A 24,986-nucleotide genomic window follows, 5' to 3' on the forward strand; every position below is an offset into this window, starting at 1 on the left:
GTCGAATTGAAAGGGGAAAAAATTGTTTTATCTAGTAGTGAAGAAATATTACAATGCGGCAAGGCCGACATTGATACATTTTAATGCATAAAACATTTTAAATTCATTTTTGGACAACTAATTTTAAAATATAAAAATATTTTTTTATTTTGTGCTAGACCTCGCCACTACAAGAAGGCAACAGTGTCTATGAATTGGGTTCAATGCCCATTAACTTGTGTACACACACAAAATCTGCTAAAATCAAACAAAAACAATGTTTGTGATTTAATAATGTTGTTTATTTTTATACATGCATATCTACATACATATCTACATACATATATCTATCTACATACATATATATGTATTTATATGTATATTTATGATTTTATATGGAATATAGAACTAAATTTTAAATTAACATGATAAAATGTCAAATATTTCTTACAGTGCATTCATTTCTAATGAATGATTATCTCTAAAATTTATGATGATTTCAAAGTTTATTTATTATTGAGTTAATCGAGTAATATGCCATCAATGTCACTGTCAAATATTCGTTATCGCGAAAACGCTTATCGCAAATAAACCGATGCTATATATTGTACGACATCTGTTTATACACGTTTTGAAGCATAGGCCTACACATTTGCCGGTATATTTTTGTATATTTTTGTTTAGCAAAAAGAAATAATAGTTTATATTTCTTTTAAGTGTTTGATAACTTTTCGCAAAACGTGGTTTATATAAAAAATAGTTTTTGCCATTAAGGAATGGCATGATTGTCACTCTTATGAATTTTAACAAAATATCACGCAATTAAAATATCAAATCTCAAAAATTCAGATGAAAGGAATAAATTGAAGATTGAACAAGTGGAAACACACGTTAATCGGTTATAACCGATTAAACCACTTTCCTCATTAGAAATATTTTTTTCTTTTTTTGGGAATATAAGAAGTATTGCTCGTTTGACTCTATTGCTTAGCTGACTTAGATTATTATACTTGGTGGAAGCAAATTACAGTTAATCTACTATAAATGTGTTTGATAATTATTCGTAATACAAAGCTTATTTCATAAAATACAGCTCTTGATCTAAAAGAATTGAATAAATGTCACTCATTCCAATATTAAAAAAAAATCATGACGCAATTTTTATAACATCAAGTCAATTAAATCACAGATGAATGAAATATTTTGTAAATTGAAACAGTAGAATCGATTAATACGATGATAATACTTGACAAATTAGAAGTTATTGAAAAAAGTGTCGAAAAAATGTTTCACTTTAATGGACTTTTTGTAAGAGTTAAAGTGTGAATAATTGACATTCCGATGAAACGTTCATCCTAACCCCTGAAACTAATATACAAATACCGTTTGTTTGCAAGTACTGCCGATTTGAATCGAATGTGACGTAAAAATCTTTGAAATACACGGGAAAAAGGCCTCTCTAACATATGTCCCAAACATATTTTGCAGTAAACATATATATGATTGGGTCCTGTAAACAAATATATGTTTGGGTGCAAACAAATATTTGTTTGGATGAAATATAAATTCAAACCCAAAAGCCACAAAAACATAGACTTACACACATTTATAAATTGTGGTGGTTTTTCTTTTATTGAAATGCATAGAAATACCAAACACAAAAGCAACAACAGACGCGTAGGTACATACAAAATTCCAAATACAAAAATGTCACACTTTTAGAAAGAAAAAGAAATGAAACTATTAATTATAAAATATAGAAACATCGTTGAACACGTCACATTATTTGTGAAATAAAACACATTCTCCTCAAAATTGAAATCATCAACGAGAAACCGGTATCTGGAATCAAATGATTATATAATGTAATAATTAGGTACATCCATATTTCAAATATTTGCGTGTATGTATTACTGTTTTTCCCAAATATTATGCGATTTCTGTTTTGTCCTACAAAATATTTCCAGTCACCTTTTTGATTTAATTATAAAATGTAAAATTAAATGCCCAACTTTATTAAAAAGCACAATTACTTTAAAAACACAAACACAAAACATTCACTCATTGTACCGTCTTTACTCAACGATTGTCTTGATGTAACTCAAAAAATGCTCTCTACCTTTCTCGCAAAAAGAACAAAAATAATTCATACAATTTGTTTCTTTTCCTCTTCGCTTGTTAGGTTAACTATGAGTTACAGAAAAACATGCCAGCTTGTGGAAGAATAACTCGCAACAAAAACAATTTATTTATTTCAAATATTTATTATAACACTGTGCGACAACAAAAAACAAAAATGACAAGAAAAATTGAGTAGATTATGAAAGTAGAGCTAAAAATATGAGACACGTGTATCGGCGTTTTTAAAGTTTACATCGGAAAGTAACCAAAGTAGGCGGGGAAAGTTCCGCCCATTTCTAGTTTTTTTTTCAAAATATTCGTGTTAACATATCTTGGAATCCTTGCATTTTAGGAATATAGTGTCTTTGGCAACTGTACAGAGGAGGATGTGGCGAATATTTATGTACATTTCTAGGGTTACTTCCGTAAATGTCACCAAAGCAGGAGTTACTCCCATCACTGTAATATTTTGGACCACGACAAATAGTGTATGTGATAACCCGTATGACACCAATATTTTCACTGGACCATAGCTTAGACCAATGGGTTATCCTAACTACGTAATTTAAGTTTATAGTACTAAAAATACGCAATTTTACAACGTCCGATCTGGGTTTTCTACATTTTTTGAAAATAAATTCACCACAAATATTTCAAAAGCTGTTTAATTGGAGCGCACAACACCTTCCGTATGATTTCATAACGAAAAATCATCAATAAGATATTTATAGTGTCCAATCACAATGACAATCTGGATAAAATTTGTAAAATATGGAGCGAAACCCTATATCAAAAACAAGGGCTGCTAAGAATGTTATTTGTTATGGATACGGATTTCTTTTATTCAGGGACTCATAGTGAAATTTTATTTGGAACATTTCTTCTTTTTACCATATTCGCACTATGGAAGTATGTAAAATTAACAGTCCAAAATTAAAACAAATAATTTCATTCTAAAATATATAAAATTGCAATCTAATTTTCTTAAGAAAGTGGTATACCTAGATATATAGTTTATTCTGAAACTCATAGTGAAATTTTGCGTATAATTTTTCTTCTTCACCTAGAATCAACTTTCATATTACTATCATGTATCAACTCGAAAAAAGAAAGAAACAAATTTCATCAAAAAATTGGGAAATATTTTCATTTTTTTTCAGCAAAATTGATACTGATATTTTCATGATATTTAATGTAAATAGACATTTCATTGCATTAGTGACCCATAGTGAAATTTGACGAAGAATATTTTTGTCTTTGACGTCATCTCTCTAAAAGTATGTTTTGTGTGACAATTTTGAATAAACTCAGATGAAGTCCGTTTTTATACCCTCCACCATAGGATGGGGGTATATTAAGTTTGTCACTACGTTTGTAACTACTCGAAATAATCATTGTAGACCCCACAAAGTATATATATTCTTGATCAGCGTGCAATTCTACATCGATATAGCCATGTCCGTCCGTCTGTCCGTCTGTGGAAATCACTCTAGCGTCCGAACGGATTGACGTAGGTTGATGAAATTTTGGGAAAATATGTTATATTTACGTAGGACTTTTGGTATTGAAAGCGGGTTATGTAGGTCCACGCTTTCGTATAGCCCCCATACAAAGTGACGCGTCGTCGTTTTAAGGAATTTTTAAGATATTTGGCCCATTTTACCACCGAATTGGTTGTAATTTGGTACTTTGCGTCTCCAGAGGCCAAAAAATATTCCAAAGTTGGGTTATATAGGTCCACGTTTTGGTATAGCCCCCATATAAGGCCCCATATAAAGTACGCGTCATTTTAATATATTTTAAATGTATTAGACCCATTTGACCACAGAATTGGTTGTAATTTGGTATTTTGTGTCTTCAGAGGCCAGAAAACATTCTTACCAAAGTTGGGTTATATAGGTCCAAGTTTTGGTATAGTCCCCACATAAGACCCCTTATAAAGTACGCGTCATTATACCCTATACCACAATGTGGAAAAGGGTATTATAAGTTTGTTTTGGTAAAAATTCATGTAACACCGCGAAATATTCGTCGGAGACCCCCAATGTGGTATACCAATCTTCATATCTCGACGAGATAAAGCGATTTTGAGATGTGTGTCCGTCCGTCAGTCCGTCCGTCCGTCCGTCCGTCTGTCCATTATAAATTGTAAACACGCTCCAGGCCGCAATTATGGACCGATCGTCACGAATTTTTGTATGGAGGTCGGGTTCAGATCAGAATAGATCCCTATTCTTATTGGTAATGATCGCGAAATATTTAGCGGGTGAAATGGACCAAAAACATAATATTTATCCAATTTTCTAGCGGCTCTGTAGGTCTCAATAATAGTCCGATCAACGCGTAATTTTAAATAAGGTAAGAGTATATCACAAAGGAGAAGCTTGCAATTTGAGATGGCGATCGGATAATATTTAGAGGGTTAAATGAACCAAAACTTTTGTGTGAAAATTGTGAAAATTTTTAATATACAGCTTATATCTTAATTCCTGGAAGTGACATTCCGGACAAGTGAGATATACTTGAAAGTGGAACGCTTGACCTTTCAATTGATGCCAATTATGTTGGTGTGCATGATCAGATAACAGAGTTACAGGCTAATATATTCCGTTATTTGTTTGTAGTGTAATAATAAACTCGCTAGAAGTCGCAACATCAATAGTCACGAAATTTTGCACCGGGTAAGAGTATAGGTCGAAAAAGATGCCTACAATTTTGAATGATGATCTGATATTCTTTAGCGGGTGAAATGGACCATTACTTTTGTATGAAAAATATAAAATTTTATTTATGGTCGATATTTTAATTCCTTGAGGACATATATATATTTCGCAAAGTAGCCTACATATGGGAAAAACTACTGACCTTTCCTCTGATGTAAATTGCAATAAAGTGTGTGGTAGATAACGGGCCTACTGCCTAATATATAATGGGTTCTGTGTAGAGAACCTCATTTTTATCCCATGCTACATATTGTCTCTCCAAAAGTTTATGTAACACCACATAGCGGTTAAACAACGGAAGTAGTAGTACTACATAAGTGGGTTTCATTACATTTTAGTTTGTGTGAACTCAATTTTCCTTTCCTGCTACAAAAATGTCTTTGTCATGCTAGATAACTTTTTGGTTTTGGTCATAAGTATTATACATTACATCTCTGATATTTGATAATTAAATTTTCACAATCATTGAAAAGAAGTTCTGTGGAGAGCGATTGTCCAGGGATAGTGGTATAGGGTATCCCATGGTCGGCTCCGTCCGACTATAGACTTTTCTTACTTGTTTTAATATATTTTGAATGTATTAGACCCATTTGACCAAAGAATCGGTTGTAACTTTGTATTTTGTGTTTCCAGAGGCTAAGAAACATTTCTACCATAAAATATTTATATAGGCCCACGTGTTGATATAGCCCCCATAATACAATATCTCCCGATTTTCGATATTTTGAACGTTTTAGCCTCATTATCACACCGATATGGCTGAAATTTGGTATTTAGTCTTCTTTAGGCGTATAAAACTTTCCCCCAGAAATTTGTAGGTATAGGTCCACGCCATCATATAGCCCCCATAGAACGGTACCTTCCGAATTTCGGTATTTTGAAGGTTGTGGCCACATTAATCCACCGAAATGGCTGAAATTTGTGGTGGAGGGTATAAAAAGTTCGGCCCGACCGAACTTAACGCTTTTCTTACTTGTTAATTTTTAGAGAGATTCCTGGCGATTAGACAAGATTTACAGATTTGATGTATTCTGAGACTTATAGTAAAATTTTATGGCGAACAATTTTGTAGAAAATTTGGATTTGATATGATCACACTTGAAAGGAGTTTTTGAAAGATTTTCTAAAAAAGGACCAAAAGGACCCCTTTGATGAACCGCATGAGGATTAAAATTTTTAACATAAATATTCGCCACATACTCCTCTGTAAAGTTGCCAAAGACACTACATACCTAAAATGCAAGAATTCCAAGATATCTTAACTCGAATATTTCGAAAATAAAACTAGAATTAGGCGGAACTTGCCCCTCCTATTTTGGTAAATTTTAAAAACGCCGATCTACGTGTCTCATATTTTTAGCTCTACTTTCATAACACTGTGTGTAACTTTTTGAGTCATGTTTTATTAACCATATTCTGACTCTACCGAAACCGTTAGGAAATTTGAATTTATCTCAGAGGCAAAGTTGTAGCTCTTGTCTTAAAGAAAAAAATTGTGAAAACATATAATCCATCAAACTTCATCTGCAAGGTCAAAATGGCCAAGTTCAAATTTCTTTTAAAATTTTTTCTCGGGCTTTGGTCTACAGCTATCAAACCGATCAAATTTGAAACTGGGGAATATTAAACATAATTTAATTGTTCGTGAATTCCAGCCCTGAGAACCATTCCTAGAATCATTATATGTTCTAGAAAGTTGTTTATTAAAATCTAAGGTACATTTTTGTGGTTGACGGTATCCTTAATTTTTGGGCGATTTGGTATCTGTGTAAAAATTTAATATTTTGAAAAGTGTTTTGCTATTTTTACCATTAAGAATCGTTCATAGAGATTTCGCATATTCCAGAAAGTTGTTTATTGGTGTCTTTGCTACATTATTGTAGTTGGTTGTTTTCTTGAATATTGAACGGTTTAGTATCTGTGGACCAGAACCCGAGAAAACAGGATAAAAATTCCATTTGCTTTGCTATTTTGACCTTTAAGAATCGTCTATGCATAGTTCGTATGTTCTAGAAAGATGTTTATTGAGATCTGAGGTAAATTTTTGTAGTTGCTTGTTTGCTTCAAATTTGATCGGTTTGATAGCTGTACACCAAAACCCGAGAAAATTTTTTAAAAGAAACTTGACCTTGGTCATTTTGACCTTGCAGATGAAATTTGATGGATTATATGTGTTTACAATTTTTGTTCTTTACGACAGGAGCTACTACTTTGTCTCTGAGATAAATTCAAATTTCCTAACGGTTTGGAAGATATAGTCCTGACTAAATGACCATTTTTACACCAAAGATCAAACATTTGGATAGGCCTCCTCCGCGAAAGTTAATGAGATAAGAAAAAACGGCGAGACACGTGGCTTCTCTTTTTTGGCCTTCTATCACGCTGAGTTGTCAGAATATGGTTAATATTTTTCGTATTGCACAGAGTAATCTACTCAGTTTTTCCCATCATTCTGAAAAAAATGAATTTTGTTGCACAGTGTAATAAAAAATTACAATAAAGTTATTTAAAAAATAGCACTAGCATCTAAGGCTATCGGCTGAAAACAAAAAACAACAAAGAACGAAACACGAGCGTTTGGCCGCATACAAAACACCAAAACAAAAACAATCTTTTTCACCCTCCCGTCGTCGCTTCTGCGTCTTCTATTGCACCATACACACAACTATTTTTTATAAAATAAGCGAGAGCCCTGTTGTTACGCTCTTTAACAAAAATCCTTTCTCAACCCATAAAAAATATGTTCTAACATGAAAAAATATGTTGGTACCCAAACAAATAAAATTGAGATATGTTACAAACATATATTTGTTTGGACCCAAATATATATTTGCTTGCATCCATTCCCAAACATATAGTTGTTTGGATCCAAACATATTTGTAACATATATGTAGGAACGGGTTACGCAGCCACTACATTACGCGCCCCACTTGATTAAAGACACACACTGAACACAGCACAACATGAGAAACAAATTAGTGAACACAGCTCATTGAGGAAAGCGAACTTCACAAAAAGTCAAATTACACTGTGAACCAAAATTTTGGGGCACAGATAATTCCTTTTGGGGATGAAAGCCCTTGGTGAGCATATTAAGAATCCCGAATGACAGATCCGCCGTGAGTCGAACTTCCGAGTTATGGCGTGATGAACTTTCTGCTGAAGGCTCTGTAAGGCATCTGAATTTAGCGTTATATCTTTGTTAACTGTTGTTTTAGCTTATTTATGAGATGACATGAGTTCAGTCAAATCGAATGAGGATTATTTTCGTAGAGCATTTCGACCTTCTAACTAGCTTCCTTCAATATCCCACAATATGACGTTTTTCAGCTTCGAAATGTTCTGCAAAACTGTCGCTCAGAAAATTTTAGGTACGACTCTCATTGACAACCAATCGATTTGGTCGCGTTGGTCCCAACAAAACAAGTAAAAAAGCGTTAAGTTCGACTGGCTGAACTTTGAACCATGCAATATATTCAGAACTAATATGGAATAATTAGTTTTCTTTCTGTAACGAAAGTAGCAATGCCTACAATTTTAGGTGGATAGGAACCCCAAATACCAAAATTTAGCTAATTCGGTCAACCACAAAATTCAAAATACCTGAAATCAGGCGGTACCGTTATATGGGTGCTATATAGAATTTGGGGTCGGGAATTCTCGAATTTTTTGGACGGGATTTCCCGGAAAAAATGTTTGAAATTCGGGGAATACGGGAATTTGTATTTTCATATATAATACATATAAGATCTGTTCAATAACCTGCAAGAATCTACTATTTTTTAAATGTTGACAATTTGTCCTTTATAAATTTATCAAAAAAAAAAAAAAAAAAAAAAATCAAAAATAGTAGATTTTTCCAGGTTTTGGAGCAGAGAATTTTCATATGTTTGCTTTATAGCTATTTAATGCTGGTATTTATAATCACTGGGTATACCCATTGCAAAAAATATAAAATAGCAAATAGTGTCGTTACAACCTATTTATGGAAGATGTTGCGCTGAGCTGTAAGTTGTGTCTGTTTTATAGAACTGCACTACCTTAATGCAAAATAAATCATTTACTTTATATTGTAATATACATACAATAATTTAATTGTTTGTTTTGAATTAATTTTATCAGAACTAGACCACTCCAACAAAAACACAAAAAAAACTGCTGCTGACCGATAAAACACTGGGACACAGTGACTCTTCGCAAGCACATAATTGTACCCATTTCCAAGCACACAAACGGCAAACACATCAATAAAATAAATAAAAAAAACAAATAAAATCAAAGTTCTTTGTGATAAGAAATTCTATTGGAACATTTGCAGCTATCGTTCGTAATTAAAAGTTCCCGACAAAGCTGTGGATTATCCCATAGTAAAGAAGGAAAACAAAAACTGTGTACGAGTATGTAATAAGAAAATTGAAACTTTTATCGCCCAGTTTATGCGAACTTTCAATTGTTACTTGTTATACGTGACATAAGGATGTACATATGAGGGGAACTAAAAAAGTTTCTGGCCATTTGGCTTTTTTTGGAAAGATTGACAGTTTTTAGACTAAATGTACTCAGGACAGTCTGACGTACGGTCATGGGTTGTGTTGTTTACAGTGGCGTGATTGAGACACCCCCAAAACATGGTTTTTGAACGTATTTACAGTGTTTATGCAATATCAAATGTTATTTGGTGGAATAAATGTCTATGGATGCCTCTATCTCACGGCGAGCTTGAATTATCCGTTCACGCACGGCTTTGTTTTTCTGGCACAACGGCCGTTTTTGGACGACCCTCACGACCTTCGATTCTTAGCGATTCTCGGCCTCGATTGAATTCATTAACCCAGTTTTTCATATTGGTATAGGATGGTCGTTTATTGACATACAAAGATTTAATTTGATCGATGCACTCTTGCCGTGATTTTCCACTAAGAAAGTTGTGAAAAATGATCGGACGAAAATGTTCACAAGTAAATTCCATTTTTTTGCAAATTGATTTTTTCAAGTCACTTTAAACAACACAGCACATGATCATATGTCAAACTGTCCTGAGTATGTTTAGGCTAAAAACTGTCAAACTTTCCAAAAAATATCAAATGGCCAGAAATTTTTTAGTTCCCCTCGTAAGATTAATAATTAAAGATTTTGCACAAAAAAAAGAAAAAACCGTGCAATAAATTGACTATCCTATCTTCTTCTTTATTGCTTATTCGATTTTCGAATGTTAGCGATCATATTACAATTGTCAAAAAAATTACATATTTATGTTTTTCATAAATTATTAACAAAATAGGAAAATATATCTCTATTTCTCGCTATGCTTATTAGATTTTCGGCGTTCTGGAATTCTGTCCATTGTTGGATATTTTGAATCCATGACATCTCTTTTCTTCCTCTGGTACGTCTTCCTTCTATGTTTGCTTGCAGTATTTCCTGGAGAATGATGTATTTACGGTTTCGCATAATGTGCCCTAGATATGCCGTTTTCCGTTTCTTTATGTTGTTTAATAATTCTCTTGTTGTATTCATTCTTCGCAATACTTCAGTATTTGATACATGCAGGACCCATGGTATTTTTAGTACTCGACGGTACACCCACATCTCAAATGCTTCGAGTCGTTTGATATCTGCCGCTTTTAACGTCCACACTTCGACTGAATATAACAAGACTGGCCATATATACGCTTTTATTAAACGAGATTTTGTTGCAACATTTATATCATGGCTTATTAGAACTTTTTTATATTTATGAAATGCATCTCTTGCCATTTCTATGCGACATTTGATTTCTTTTGAGTAGTCCCATTGATCGTTTAGCAAAACTCCCAGATATTTGAAACTTTGTACCCTCTCAATATGGAAATTTTGTATTTTTAAAATCAACTCGTTGTGAGCGTTGTTCTTACTTATTATCATAAATTTTGTTTTGAGGGTGTTTATTTTTAGCCCATACAACTCACTACTTGATGTTAGTCTATCAACAAGATTTTGTAGGCCTGATATGCTGTCGGATATTAATGTAGTGTCATCAGCATATCTGATATTATTTATGTAATTGTTGTTTATCAATATACCTTCTTGGATGCCATCTACTGCTTCGTGAAAAATTTTTTGGGAGTAAATATTGAAGAGTAGTGGGGATAAAATGCATCCTTGTCGAACTCCTTTAGATATTGCTACATCTTCAGTTAAATCTCCATTTATGTTGACTTGGGCAGTCTGGTGCCAGTACAAGCTTTTAATACACCTTATCTCTTTCTCATCGATTCCAATTGCTGTGAGAATTTCCATGAGCTTATCATGCTGCACAGTGTCGAATGCTTTTTCGTAATCTATAAAGCATAAAAATACGTCTTTGTGGACACTTCTACATTTTTGAACGAGCATTTGTATGCAGAATAAAGCCTCACGGGTTCCCTTTCCTTCCTTAAAACCAAATTGAGTTCCTCCCATTTCCTTTTCACATGTCTCATATATTCTCTTCTGGATAATTTTAAGAAAAATTTTAAGAGCGTGACTCATTAAACTAATGAGACGATAGTCATTGCATTTTTTGGCATGGGGTTTTTTTGGTATTGTTATAAAGGTGGATTTTAGCCAATCCTGTGGGTATATACCAGTATCGTAGATGTAGTTAAACAGTTTTGTCAGTAGCTCAATGTTGCTGTTATTTAGCATTTTTAATAATTCAACTGGAATTTCATCAGGCCCTGTAGCTTTTCCATCTCGAAGGGATTTTATTGCTGATTCTACTTCATTATTTGTGATGCTGTTTCCTGTCATATAATCTGGTGCATTGTTAACGTAGCTTGATCTGTTATCATCCTTAAATAGTGTTTGGATATATTCTTTCCAGATATGTTTCTTTTCTGCAATTTCAAAGACCGGTTCATTGTTGTTATTGAAAAGGACAGATGGATTTGTATTCCTATATTGTCCAGATGCTTCTTTCAATTTCTTATGCAGGTTGAAATCGTCATGTAGGCTCATAAGTCTTTCAATTTCCTGACATTGAGTATTTAGGTGATTATTTTTTGCGTTACGTATCTCCCTTTGAATTTCTCTATTTAGTTCCCAGTACTTTTCGTAATCTTTATTTTTAAATGCTCTTCTTTCATCCATTAGCTGCAGGATTTCTTGAGTCATCCAATTTTTGGTCTTTGGTTTTATAAAATTGCCTAGGGTGTTTCTGGCTATTGAGTTTATAGTATTCTTTACATTATTCCATATATTTTCTATATCTTCGCTGTCGACATTATTCAGCTCTGTATTTATTCTTGTACATACATCCGATTTTAGTGTTTGGTTTTGAAGTTTTCCTAAGTCAAGTTTTTTACTTTGTGCCTTTTTAGTATGAGTTTTTAGTTTTATGCGTATCTTTGCCATTAAAAGGTTATGATCAGATGGTACATCAGCACTCGGATATGTTGTGGCCTTCCTTATTGATGAGCAGTGTCGCCTGTTGATAAGAATGAAGTCAATTTGGTTTCTAATGATGTTGCCAATTCTGTCTTGTGGAGATTTCCAAGTGTAGAGCTTTCTTGGCGGTAGAGTGAAAAGTGTATTTGCTATCTTCATGTTGAATTCTTGACAGAATTGAATGAGTCGTTCACCTCTTTCATTTTTTTCGCCCAATCCATATCGTCCTGTAACACCAGTTACTTCACCTCTCCCTACTTTTGCATTAAAATCACCTTGGATGATATTTATATCATGGGGGTTTGTAAGTTTAACAAGACTTTTTATTTCCTCATAAAACATTTCTACTTCTTCATTGCTTCTGTCTGATGTGGGAGCATATACTTGAATTATATTGATGTTGAGCGGCCTTGCTTTTATTTTGATCATCATGGTCCTATCTGACTTTGGAAAAAATCCTACCTCGCTTTTGGAAATGTTCCCTCTAATGATAATCCCAACACCATTCCTATGATTCTTGTTCGGATTTCCAGAGAAGAAGATTTTGGCACCATGGGATACGAATTCCGAAACATTCGGCCACCAGGTTTCGCAAACACCTAGGATATCTATATTCAGTCTTTCCATTTCGGATATTGTGTTGCTTAATTTGCCTGACTCATAAAGGCTTCTAACATTCCAAGTACCAATGTTAAGCGTCTTTTTAGTTTTACCTCCGGGGATTCTTAGCACCCTCGAGTTACCGGAGATTGAGGGCCATATGTTTGTTTCTGCATTCATTGTAATATGGTTTTCAAGGGATAATACATCAGTGATTTCCCCTTATCTTCTGATGGGTTGTAAGTTTTCCGTCCTCGTTTCAGCCGCTCTTATTAGAGTACAGACGCTGTTTGCAGCCGCCCACTGTGGAAACAGACACCGCTACCTGTTGGTCCGCGAGAGGTATTTGATTTCCCTCTTACCACCCATATCTGGGAAGCATTCCCCTATCCGCCACCTGGGGACGCGTCCTCTAGGGGTTACAGGCTCCCCCGAGGTCAATAGTAAATTGTTGTTAGGTATTTAATTAAATCTAAGCATGAGGTGCTGAGTTAGAGCTGGCAAACTATCGATATCCCCAACATTAGATATTTTTAATATTTCATATCAAAAAATCGATAGATATCGATACTATCATTAATTTGTCATCACCATTTATTTGGAAATAAAAATGGCTAAAATGTCTATGCTTTTGTTGACATTTTGCACAAGAAATACAAAGGAAGAAAAACCAATTGATTTTATTTAATAAAAAGACACAAAAATAGAATTTACTTTTCCGAAAAATTTGTACGTGTGACCACGGACTTACTTTCTCACATCGACAAAACCGAAAAGCCGCATAATTTCTATTGATGTCAGTAGATTTTAGGTTAGGGGTTTTTAATCCGATAATATCGATAGACAAAACTATCTATCGAAATTGAATTTTTAAAGAATAATCGATACTATCGATAGTGCCATCGATTTTTTTTGCCAGCTCTAGGCTGAGTGTGAATATAAAACAGCTATACACGAGCCTTTACGTTTGACACAACATATAACCAGACAGATATACTCTCACCGCATGCACCACTAATATAAACATTCAAGCCTTTCCAAATTGTCAATGGCAACGTGGGGTGAGAACTTTTTAAATCATTAGTGAAATGAAGATTTTCTTAATACCATAAATAACTGTTCTCTTTATCTTAATGATATGAATATCATTATCAGTCCTTACATTTATGTTTATGCAAATAAAATAAATTTGAGCAAATAAAAATAAATCTTAAAAACAACAAAATAATAAATAATTTACAATGCCTTCCTTTAAATTACATTATAGATTATTTAATTGACTTTTAATCACCAAGATAACAATTTGAACAATGTGACACCATGGAATTAGAATGATTTTAATGACCCTATTTCATGTCGGACGAAATACAACGAACATACAACCTCCATTGAGAATTGAATATCATTAGGCCACCAAAAGTACATAACTTAAATGTTATTGGGAAAGCTTGTATTCGAAAGAAATAAAATGGTAATTTAATTGCCCTGCCTGGCCCAACAACAAAAATAACAATAACACAAATGAAACACCTCTAAACTGAAAATAACGGTGCTAATTATTTATTTATTAATGACTTAAGTTTGTGTCTCTCGCGGTAATTAAATAGATGGCAATTACAGCAACAACAATACTTAAAATACAGAGGTGACAATGACGTTTAAATCTGTCTGTAGGGCAAATGGTTATAAAAAACTTATTAAGTCACGACAATCCGCCGGAATGCCAGACAATTTTTAGATGCACCGATGCTTCGGCTTTGCTGATTAAGCAGTCTGACAAGTTAATCAACATATCTCTCGCAGCTATTGACTGAAAAAAAGAGTCGCGTGATACATTTGCCGTTAGATTAAAAGTTTGTCCGGGTCAAATTAATAATAAGAGAAGAGGAATTCATTTGGTTATGGCTAATTTCATTTCATTTTGTTTTGTATCTTTTTATTTTTGCAAAAACTTTATTATTCCATTCTTATTTATAGTAATCGGGGTTTCTTTTTAAATATCACAAAACCACGATTTTGCCATTCGCAAATTTAATACTTGTTGAATATTTTATACGTAGAAGATAATAGCTTTGTTCCTTTACTTTTTTAATGGTAAGGGTGGTAAAAGAGAAAAGTGTCAAAATTGCTCTCTCATGAACATTTTTACCAGAAAAGTGAAGGAACGGAAAAATGGTAGATCTGACAGCAATGTCAAAAAGAAACATAAAAAAATCGTCTTTTATTTCACAGTTTTTAATTTAGTTTTGTCAGCGTTCGACTTTTTCTTCTGTTTTTCTTTTTCATTGTGAAATAATCGTCAAACAAAAGTCGAAAAATCAGTTCTGCCATTTTTTACCTGCAGAAATTTTGCTGGTAGCCTGTGGTAGAAGAGAAAGCCATTTTCGCTCTCTCACCACTCTCATTCTCTTAAAAATTGCTTCCAGTTTTGCCACTTTTCGGGATTAAGGAACGCTTTGCAGGTTAAAAATGATAACAAATGGCAAAAATGGTGACCTCAGGTAAGTAAAGGAACACAGCTAATGTTGTTTTTACAGTGTTTTTTTTTTTTTTTTTTTTTCGATCGTTCCCAACGCCACTCTTTCCCGCCCTTGCCGACCGAGAGGGCCACCTCCCCTTAACGTAGGGAGCGCGTACACCTCATATTCCGGAATATGGGGGATTAGTAGACTAGGGAAAACCAGCTACAGCAAAGTTACATTTTAAAGACAAACACATCAAAAAATAAAATAGGTCAAATCTAACATATTGCCTGGCAACTGCTACAACAATACTAAGAACGTAAGATAAAGTTTTTTATGGCATGCAGAGGTTCCGATAAAGACATCCTATTATATAATTTGTTATATTCATCACATAAAGATCGGAGTGGATTACTTATTTCATAATTAGATTTCGCTAACGTTAATTTAAGTGGTATGTAGTTTCGAGTATTACGTGAAGGTACATTAAAATTGATTTCGCCAATTAAAAACTGTGATTCAATTTGTCCACGCAAAAGTTTAATAATGAATATAGATCTGAGCATTAAACGTCTTTTTTCCAACGTTGGAAGGTCAATTAACTTTAGACGGTTTTCATATGGTGGAAGAGATTCACTTGTGCTCCACCCTAAGCCTCTAAGAGCAAATAAAAGAAATTGAACTTGTACTGATTCTATCTTATCAGAATAACATTTGTAAAAAGGACTCCAAAGTACACAACCGTATTCCAATGTTGGTCGGACAAGGCTAGTGAATAAGCGTTTGGTCACGTATGGATCGTCAAATTCCTTAGACCAGCGTTTTATAAAGCCAAGTAATGACTTGGCTTTATTAACACAAGACTCTATATGTAAGTTGAAACGCAATTTACTATCTAAAATAACTCCAAGATCCACAAACGAGTCTACATTATCCAATTTGTGCGAACCTATGAAATAATCGCAAGAATCAGGACGAGATCTATAAAATGACAATTTTTTACATTTTTTTAAGTTTAATGACATACCGTTGACACTACACCAGTTGGAAAGAGAATACAAATCATGTTGCAGATTAATTGATTGATTATAAGAATCATGATTGCTAAACAGTTTAACATCGTCAGCAAACATTAATACTTTAGAGCAACGAATAATTCTTATTACAGTGTTTTATTTAACTTGCTTTGGTGTCCGTTTAGTTCAAATCTGGTAACTCATTTTTAACACTGTTGTAGTTGACGAATCGAACTGAAACTTTGCACACTTTTCAGATTTGGATGACAATACAATGTGGGTCCATTTTTTCCTATAACCCCCATATAGTGGTACCACCCGATTTCAGGTGTTTTTGGCATTTTGCCATCATTTTTTGTCCGAATTAGCTGTAAGTTGGCATTTGGAGTTACCAATTGTACAGAAACTCCCCCACCAAAAATTTTGGACATGGGTCAGATTTTGGTGTAGCCCCCCTGTAGCAGTACCACTCGATTTCAAGCAATTTAAAGTTGTTATCTACATTTTCGGTCTAGATTGACTGTAATTTGGTTATGGACTTCTCAGTGGTCAAAAAATGTATTTACTAAAAAGTTAAAAATAAAAATAATTAAAAATTTAAGTTTCAGTGTTTTATTTATAACTGCACTTAAAACTAGAAAATAATTTGTCGCTTAGCCTCAATAAGTATATTCTTCCTCATGGCGGAATCTCTCAAATAAAACGCTTGCATTTAAATTAAAAATGGAGGCAAAATTAAACGGCAAGCGTTTTATTTGAGAGATTCCATCATGAGGAAGAATATACTTATTGAGGCTAAGCGACAAATTATTTTCTAGTTTTAAGTGCAGTTATAAATAAAACACTGGAACTTAATGTTTAATTATTTTTTATTTTTTAATATATTTTATTAAAACAAACTAATTTTCTTTATTACTTTCGGATCTCACCATAGATCCTCATCATTTCCAAAGAAACACTCTCGTTGAGAATTCTTTTGGTACTACCTACCTAAACTCGAACGGCTGACATATTAACAATTAAGAACCGCGTTAAGTTCGACCGGCCCGAACTTTTTATACTCTCAAACACCACTATTTGTATGTCCGAATTCACACGTAAAATTTGTTCCCCAAAGTAAATTTGTAGTGTGAATTCGAACTAGAACATCAGATATTTTCGATATTTTATTTCAAAAAATCGATAGCTATCGATATCTCGTTACTCTGTCATCACCATTAATTTGGAAATAAAAATGGCGCAAATGTCTATGCTTTTGTTGACATTTATTACAAATACTTCACAGAAATATAAAGGAGAAAAAACAATTGCTTTTATTTAATAAAAGGAGACACAAATACAATTTACTCTTGTGTCAGACACTGAAAATAACACATGAAAATATTTTTGCTTTTAGGAGAGAGCGGAGGTGAAGGAGCTCGCTTTCTCCCTTCTTACCCATAACCTCAAAACATTTTCATGAATATTTTCATAGTCTGGCATAAGACTTACTTTTCCGAAAAATTTGTACGTGCGACTAAAGACTTTTTTCTCACATCCACAAAACCGAAAAGTCGCGTAATTTCTATTTATTTCAATAGATTTTAGTTTAGGGATTTTTAATACGATAATATCGATAATCGATACTATCGATAGTGCCAACGATTTTTGGCCAACTATTGCTCTGTTCCAGAACCTGCAAGAAGCTACTACTTTTTACTACGATAACCTTTTTTCCTTTATGTTATCGGAAAAAATAGTAAGAATTAGTAGATTATTGCAGTATTGGAACAGACCATCTAATTCGAACTATTGAAGCAACATGGAAAAATTACGTTCCTATCGTATATGAAAGTACTAAGCTCTTTCGCCACGTCAATGCTTATTCCAAGCAGAAGTGGTATCTGCTTACTGAAGAATATTTCTTTTAAACAGGGTTTAATATCAATGATGCATCGATGCATCAATGATGCATTTTCTGCTGAAATATTTTATATTCCCAACGAAGACTATATACGGAATTTTACCCATTTTACCCATTTCTGTTAGATAATGTGGCTATAACCTTAAAAATGCCGAAAATAGGGATATATCGTTCTATGCAGCCCATATCAAAATGTGGACCCGTACTGACTGATTTCTGGGAGAAAGTTTTGTAGCCCCAAAGAAGACTAACAGCCAGTTTCTGTATGTCGAAAGAAGAATGTGTGCGAATGAAACACGTCCAAACTCTTGTGTGTGTTTTCAAATTTGTTTTTTTTTTTAAAGCAAAAGCAAAGGTAAAATTATTTCGAAAAGTAAAGTTCGGTCGTGTTTCATTCGCACACATTCTTCTTTCGACATACAGAAACTGGCTGTAAATACTACATTTCAGGCAATTCGATGTTATAAAGAGCGCAAAATCTTGAAGATGCCGAAAATCGTTTTACGGCGGCTAAATCAAAACCTGGACCTACATCTACAAATTTCTGGGGAAAAGTTTTTTTAGCCCCAAAAAGTGTAAATTTAAATTTTCAGCTAGTTCGGAGTAATAATGAGACTAAAACCACAAAAATATCGATAATTGGGAGGTACAGTTCTATGGAAGCTATATCAAAATGTCCAACTGTACTGACATTTTTCTAGTGGAAATTTTTGTAGCCCCAAAAGAAAAGACCTAAAGAAAAGACCTAAAATCCAAACTATTCAAAAAAATTGACTTTTTTGTAATTTTCGACTTTTGATGATAAATGTAAATATGCGATAAAAATTTTTGTTTTGTTTATTGTTGAAGATACAATCTCATTTTCGATTGCTTGAGTGGAGTATTCCCCCATTGGCTCAACTTCATATATTACCCTCTATTACAGAGAGCAATGTTTTTCAAAACGAACTGACAGTGTTGCAAAATTTTATTGAAGTTGAGCCAATGGGGGAATACTCCACTCAAGCAATCGAAAATGAGATTGAATCTTCAACAATAAACAAAACAAACATAAAAACAGCCGAGGCACGGGCGAATGGTGCTTTGTTAAAAACAAAAAAAAAAAAAAAAAAAAAAAAAAAAAAATTCCAATAACAACCTCACAGGCAACTGTGTTGGTGTTCTTTTCAACTCACAGAATTCGAAGAATTCTTAGTTGATACGTGCTGGCATGTTGCAAAATATTTTGATTTTGGTGTTTCTTTGGAAAAGCCGAAAAGTGAGTGTGATTCTCATTCATATGAGAATACTAGACACTTAAAGAGTTCGGTTTTTCGCTAAAAAGGCATCATTTCAAAAACTGAGAAGCCAATTGATAATTCCCTTCGCCGGGATGAAATCATGATATTGGTAGCGATCAGTAAAATTTTGCAACACTGTCAGTGCGTTTTGAAAAACATTACTCTCTGTAATTGAGGGTAATAAATGAAGTTGAGCCAATGGGGGAATACTCCACTCAAGCAAGCGATAAAAATTTAATCATAAATGTTAGATTCATATAAAGTCAGGGATTTGTTAGGAATATAGTAAGAGTATTTTCACAATCAAAAACCAAGGGATTGGCATATTTAAAAGAAGGTCCGATTGCAGGAAATCTATACGTTTCAGAGAAAAAAGTTATTTTATAAAAAATGCTTAAAAAGTCTCAAAAATATAATTTTCATAAACAATTTTAAGTTTTTTATTTTTTGAAATTTTGCCTGTTAGGGCGAAGATCATTTTTTTAATGATTTTATTAATTTTCTCGTTTAGAGTTAAGCTTAATGATCTGAAATTATTTGCAAGTGAAAAAGGAAAGCCATGGACTCGAACCCACATAGTCACCAAATTACGTTACCTGGTTTCATTGGTGGTAAAGCAAATCTTCGGACGTATCGACTATGTAATGGCTTCTCTGTCCTAGAACTTATCGTTTTTCAAATGCAAATGTGTTTTTATACATTAACGGATATTTGGCCGTTGAAATGTATTTTCTTCACAACAACCGCTTTTTGCGATGCCTTTGAAGTTATGAGTTTTGGCTTTGAACGCTAACACGCCGTGACAACATTTTTTGATATGTTTTCAAGGACATGGGTTCAAATCCCAGCCGGGCTCAGCCTATTTTTTATTTTTTGACATTTTGCCTGTTAGGGCGAAGATCATTTTTTTAATGATTTTATTAATTTTCTCGTTTAGAGTTAAGCTTAATGATCTGAAATTATTTGCAAGTGAAAAAGGAAAGCCATGGACTCGAACCCACATAGTCACCAAATTACGTTACCTGGTTTCATTGGTGGTAAAGCAAATCTTCGGACGTATCGACTATGTAATGGCTTCTCTGTCCTAGAACTTATCGTTTTTCAAATGCAAATGTGTTTTTATACATTAACGGATATTTGGCCGTTGAAATGTATTTTCTTCACAACAACCGCTTTTTGCGATGCCTTTGAAGTTATGAGTTTTGGCTTTGAACGCTAACACGCCGTGACAACATTTTTTGATATGTTTTCAAGGACGTGGGTTCAAATCCCAGCCGGGCTCAGCCTATTTTTTATTTTTTGAAATTTTGCCTGTTAGGGCGAAGATCATTTTTTTAATGATTTTATTAATTTTCTCGTTTAGAGTTAAGCTTAATGATCTGAAATTATTTGCAAGTGAAAAAGGAAAGCAATGGACTCGAACCCACATAGTCACCAAATTACGTTACCTGGTTTCATTGGTGGTAAAGCAAATCTTTTTTCGCAAAAAAATCTCGGCTCTATTAGGGTTAATTTCAGCAATTTCGATGTGGTAGTGAGCGTAATACCTCGAGAATACCGAAAATCGGGCGGTACCGTTCTTACGGGGCTAAATCAAAACCTGAACCTGCATCGAAAGATTTCTGCGGAAAAGTTTTGTAGCCCCAAAATAGACTAAATACCAAATATCATCCATTTCGGTTTGATAATGACGGATAAATAGAAAACTTCTTTTTAATTAATTAATTTTATTCCGCCTCAGATATACATATTCAGAAATCAGCCACTAAATATACTGGGACACTATGAGAAAAGGAGAATCTCTTAATGTCCAGGTCAACAATTCCGACCACTGTACTTATTATATATTTAAGGCGTCCGCACTTCAAGCTAGAGCTGGAAAAAATCGATTCCACTATCGATAATATCGATTATTTTGTAAAAATTCAATATCGATAGATAGTTTTTCTATAGATATTATCGGATTAAAAACCGCAACCTTTAGGTTAATTTCATTAAAATAAATATAAATTTCGGTTTTGTGGACGTGAGAAAGCAAGTCCGTATTCACACGTGCACATTTTTCGGGAAAGTAAAATGTATTTTTTTTTTTGTATTTTTATTAAATAAAAGCAATTGTGTTTTTTCTCCTTTATATTTCTGGGAATGTCAACAAAAGCATAGACATTTCCGCAATTTTCATTTCCAAATTAATGGTGACGACAAATTATTTGGTCTGTTCCAGAATTGCAAGAATAGTAGCTTCTTGCAGGTTCTGGAACAGAGCAATTATCTTTAATTCAATAGCAATCGATTTTTTGAAATGAAATATCGAAAATATCCAATGTTGGGAATATCGATAGTTTTCCAGCTCTACTTCAAACAGCTTCTACTACAAGCTGAAAAGAAGGAACAACCCAGAAAAATTCCATTACCCAATAATGGGGTTTCATGTATTTTTTGGTAATTCAACACACACACTCCATATTTTTATTTTGCTCTCTGCTGGATTTAAACATGCGAACTTTTGATTTGTAGTCAAACACACTGTGCCACGCGAAAGAACATAATGGGTTATGTAAATGCTTTTATATATTTGCAACACCAACTCTTCGCACGCACTGTGCCTCCGTACTTATTACTAAGTAATGAATAATGGCGATTTAAAAAAAATAATACTAGCTTGTTCGAAAGATATTATACACCTCTTTAAAAGGAAAGCAGATCAATAGAAATCCGTTGTGAAAAAAAGTTATGGCCGTTTAAATTCGAAAATCTATGAAATCCCGCTTTTCACCACATTTACCGTTATAAAAAGAACGAAATGGCCCAAAGGAACCAAAGGTATTTCCGTTGTCCATACACCCCACCCAACACGATAGAACGTTTGCAACAGAACCCTTGAATATTTTTCGTGTAGCACATTACATGCCATCGTATAGACTCGTAGAATTCGATGCATATAAGCTCAGTTTTAGTTACCTATGTTTTTTATACCTTTGCTGCATATATATATTTTCCGCATTTTCAATATTTTTATTAAAATTTGTTAAGCATTGACAGTCACTTCCTCTTCATTCAAATTTTAATAATAGTATATTATTATCATTATCTTTAGTGAAGCATAACAAACTAAGAGGCAGACATAAGCAACGGAAGCCTCAGACAAAACACGCAACTGGTTAATGAATGGTTTACCAAACGAATGTCATTGAAATCAATTTAGATTGACGTCTTCTAAAATTGTTTTAAATTCAATAGTTGAACTAATTTGATGTGCTTTGCTATTACGTTTTAGTTGATAAGTTTAATCGCATAAAAATTCCCAAAATAACGATATTTCTTTTATGTGCATTGGGAGTAGGCCCCAAAGAGAAGATAAACATATTAACTGTATTGTTGATATACCTAATTTTGGAAAATTGGTTTTTTATCGCAATTCCAGCCAAGCTTTAATTTTACTGATATACATTTTTTCACATATAGCCAATTTTTACATACATCAAAATTTAAACTAATATTTAGATTTTACAAAGAACTATTGGTAGTTTGAAAAATGGGTTCAAAGGTATGTATGTTTTGTTTTAATTTGATATCTGTTCTATTTCAATACATGCCTCGACAACCTCACATATTGGCATGTTAGTGGTCTTTCCATTATATAAAAAAAATAATATTTAATTTTTATTTTCGAAAAAAAAAAATAATAATTTCGTTGATAATTATATTGGAATTTTGCATTAGTTGCCGTGTCAGCAGAATGCTGATAAGCCAATAAAAGTTCGCTTGATGTTTTTAAACTGCCAATTGACCTTTTAATTTATTTTTCAATGACTTGTGCGATGTTTTTAACCCTTCTTTTCTGTATGTCAATTTGAAATAAGCAATAAAATCAAATTCAAATAATTGAATATATTTTTGCGATATTGAAAATAAATTAAATTTTGTTGGAATACCCCTAACACAAATAAGGCAAAACAAAACGTGGAATAGTACTTATATTAACATACTTGCTACTTAAAGCTCCACACAGCAATTTAAAATACAAAAGTTGAAAATTGCGAAAGGTTAGCGCCTTGTGAGAAAAGTGTGTGACTATTTACACCAACCTACTTAGTACCGACGCACAGTGCGCTCCAGCCAGCCTGGCGGACGGATATGGCTAAACCAACTCCAAATCGTCTGAAACACATTTCGTCCAAACATACTTGGGGTCTAAAACCATTATTTCGATGAGGCACATTGTGCCCGTATGAAAGCGTATACCATCGTTAGCATAAATGCTGAGGGTATAATTACAAAATTTCCAATTATAAAATAAATGTATTGGGCATTTAATTTACTAAAAAGAGCAATTTCTTTAAGAAAACACAGACACTGATTTCATTCACTTTACCGTTATTTGTTCAACGACGAATTCTTTAACTACCTAAAAATTATAGGTACCAACTTCCACGTTGGTCCGTGTGTTGGGGACGAATTTCTCGTCGATACCATTAGATTCTCGTTGAAAGAGTCTCTTTCGAAATTTTCAAAGGAATCACTTACTTCTTTTACTGATCGACCCATGATGCCAATGTTGTCGACATAAGCAAGTAACAGGTTGCTATTTGTGCCATTTCTTTTAACAATTACATCTCGTAAAACCGTTTCCAGCAGGATGTTGAAGAGATCGCACAAAAGTTTGTCTCCTTGTTTGAAATATCTTTTGCAACTAAACTATTAGGAAAGGTACTTTCCCATTTTAACTGAGGACCGGATATAAGTTAAAGTCATCTTACAAATTCGAATGAGATTTGCGGGAGCTTTAGGGCTGTTGAGGGCTGCTTTAGAATCGACATAAAGTGTCGGTCTGCATCTTTTAGAGGGTTTGCCGCAGGGTAAATATCTGTTCAATGGTGGATTCTAACACCAGTAAGGGAATTCTGTACCCCCTTCGATTGTATATGTGTATGTATTGAGAAAATGATTCCTAGACAAGATATAGGGTGACTTGATAAAGAAAAAAGACTTCAATAAATACTTCATAATTACAAATTTGTAAAAATGTTTGTATAAATAGAAGTTATCAAAATCAGCCTTTGTCTTCTAGCCATTACCATTCAAATACGCCTGATGAGCCTGGCTTAAACCACCAGGCGAAACGATCGTAGCGTAATGGTTGAGTGTGTGGTATTTCGCTAGAATTCATTTTTCAATACAAAACTCCTTAGGCCATGTTAGCTCGATCAATTCAATTAATTAATTAAAAAATCGGTAAAGTTAAAACGCAAAATGATGAATGAAAAGTATTAATAAAAGTTGACAACATTGTTGCTATCGGTTGGAATTAGCGATAGTTTTATTACCGAAAAATTCTATACTCAATTCCATTTTCTGGGGTTGCATTTGTGGTATCTTCGTCATCTTCGTTAGTATTGGATTATATCAGCATAATATGTATCTGTACCAGAGTACCTTGCTCGTCCATATTTTTAATGTTTCTATCTTTGATAGAATTTTCGCTTCATTCTCC

General features: G+C 33.5%; 1 protein-coding gene across 12 annotated transcripts in view; it reads left to right on the forward strand.

Moving 5' to 3' along the window:
- Positions 1-24,986, forward strand: part of LOC141388636 (uncharacterized) — a 100,104-nt gene that overhangs the window by 28,864 nt on the left and 46,254 nt on the right. The window lies entirely within an intron of this gene.

Source organism: Musca autumnalis, unplaced genomic scaffold, assembly GCF_047663935.1.
Source record: "Musca autumnalis isolate F117 unplaced genomic scaffold, ASM4766393v1 scaffold_1, whole genome shotgun sequence".
Taxonomy (NCBI): Eukaryota; Metazoa; Arthropoda; class Insecta; order Diptera; family Muscidae; genus Musca; species Musca autumnalis.